This window comes from Delphinapterus leucas, unplaced genomic scaffold (genome assembly GCF_059928025.1).
Source record: "Delphinapterus leucas isolate spDelLeu-1000000601 "Yukka" unplaced genomic scaffold, BTC_Dleu_Yukka2 spDelLeu_asBTCV2_sq93, whole genome shotgun sequence".
Classification (NCBI taxonomy): domain Eukaryota; kingdom Metazoa; phylum Chordata; class Mammalia; order Artiodactyla; family Monodontidae; genus Delphinapterus; species Delphinapterus leucas.
The window spans coordinates 25,001-27,500 of NW_028322302.1; positions in this window are offsets into that span (position 1 = coordinate 25,001).

Here is a 2,500-nt window from a genome sequence, read left to right on the forward strand (position 1 = left end):
ACACCGGCCACCCCACGTGCCCCGCACACGCCTCCGCCGCCGCGCCCGCCCGCCCCACCTCAGGGACCGTGAGCGCTCCACCCGGGGACGCCGCCGGCCGCGGCGGCCGGGGCGGGCGGCACCCTCACGTGGGCGAGGCCGGCTCGATCCCAGACGGGGAAGGGGGCGCGGAGGGCTGGGGGCCGTGGAGGGCCGGCGGCGACGGGGAGGGGGCGGCACGCAACACACGCACACAGCGGCGAGGGCCGCGGGGCAGGGGCGCAGGGGCGCCCGCCCAGGGACAGGAAGGGCCGAGGCACGACCGGGCCGCCAGGGAAACAAGCGCGGGGTCCCACCGCCACACACACGAGGGCGGTCCCACGACGCCTGGGACGCCGGCCGGCCCCAGCCACCCTGGGGTCTCCCACGACCCGGCCCCGCCGCCGGCGCCGGTGTGCGACGGCTCCCCCCACGTGGCACGGAGGGACCCGTCCCGCCCAAACTCACATCCCCCCTCCGTCCTCGCCAGATCCGCCTTCATCTAAGCCCGACTCCCGGGGCTCGTGCCCCGGGGAAACGCGCTCCCGAGCGAGGCGACCCGCACCGTGCCCACACACCGCCCCCGGCCGCGACTCGCGGTGAGGGCAGGCGCGACGGGCTCCCCGCGGCTGCGGGACTGGGGAGTCGGGACATCCGTGCGTCCCCGACCCCCACCTCGGGCTCGCCACCGCGGGTCACCGCACGCGCACGCGCACGCGCGGCCCCGCACCGGACGCCGGCCTGGCGGGACCCTCCCCCGACTCAGAGGGGGGAGGCGCGGGCCGCGGTAGGCAAAGAGCGGCGCTCGGCCCCCACCGCGGGGCCGGCGCAAGCCCTCCCGCGAGGGCGAGGGCCTCTGCTGCCCACGTGCTCCGGCAGTGGCCACCGTGGCCACCGCACGCTTGGGAGGGGCAGCGGCTGGGGGGTCCGGTACCCCAAGGCTCCCTCTCGGATCGCTAGAGAAGGCTTTCTCACCGAGGGTGCGTCATCCCCCACCCACCGTCTCTGCCCTTCGGGCCCACGGAGGCGCTCCACGAGCTGCCCCAGTCCACGACTGGCCGTGGGAGGGTTGGGGGGGTCTGCGGTACGGGTAAGCACACGGCCCACTGGCGCGTTCGCGGCCACAGCCTTGGGGGGGCACAACCCCTGCCGCCCCCGGGCTCGTCCATCGGGCTCCGGAAGGGGGAGCCCCCCTTCTCGCAGGCCCCGGCCCAACACGATCGCAACCACGCCCGTGTGTGACTCCCCCCCACACACGGTGGGGGGCGGCAGCACACGCGGCGTTGGCCTGGCCACAGTCAGTCCCCCCCCCACAGCACACCGTGGGAGGACGACGGCGACGAGGTGGCAGGCACCTGTCCCCCACCGAGGGAGAGAAACAGAGGCAAGCCCCCCGCCGCCCTTTACCGCCTCGACCCCCCCCCAAGAGAGCCACTCACGGGACACACCACCGTGGTGGAGACCCCGAGGAGCACGCGGGGAAGAGGGAATGACACCCACCGCTCGGCCTCGGGCTCCTGAGGGGACGGCCTGGAGCTCTCCAGGGGCACCACAGAGGACCAAGCAAGTCACGCTCACGCGCCAGCAGCGGGCGCGCGGCGCAGTGGCGGGACGGCCCCCCCCACCGACGCGGGGAGGACCGCTCGCGAGGCACACGCCAAGGAGGCGAAGCGAGAGCGTCTGCTGCGTCCGACGACCACGGCCCCGCCCACGCCGTGAGGCAGGAGGCGGGAGACCGCGGGTCAGGGCCGGAGACCACCACCCCTGCCTCCCACACACCCGTCGGCAGGCCGGCAGGGCGTGACGAGGGAGGCGAGGGGCCCGCGGACAGAACGAGAAGAGCGGTCCCGTTCGCCAAGAACGTCCGTCCCTCGTCTGGCGCGACTTTAGGCCCGGCCCAGGAGAGCGCGACATCACCACATCGATCAGTCACTCCAGAGAGCCAGGGGCCACAAGGGCCCCGAGGGGGGAGGGGCACGGCGAGGACCCTCACCAGAGGAGCCCGCTTCAGCCTCAGCCGCCACCCAGCCCCCCGCTTCTCTCTCAGGCAAACAGTGGCCGACGACCCCGTGAGGAGAACGCCTGACACGTGGCACGGAGCCTGCGGGGTGGGGTCGCCTCAGCCACCACCGGGTGCCTGCGGCGGGGAAGGGGAGTCACACGGGGTAGAAGACCCACGCGCCACCTCGCCCCGCCGCCCTCGGGTGAGCCAGAGACCGGAGGCGGCACCGCGGGTCGGGTCAGCCGGGCGCACACACGAGAGCCGGCGCGCAGGCCCAAGCGGGCGGCTCAAGTGGCAAGGGCCGGCTCGGGCGCCTGACGGCGGTCCAAAGCCCAGCGCCCTGCGCGCGTCCAGAGTCCCAGAATCCTCAGCGACAGACGCCAGAGGAGGCCGTGTCAGCACCTACCTGGTGGCAAAAATGGCCCATTTCAGGCGAAAAAAATCACGGCGCCCGGCAGCGGGGCCCATCCACGAACCTCG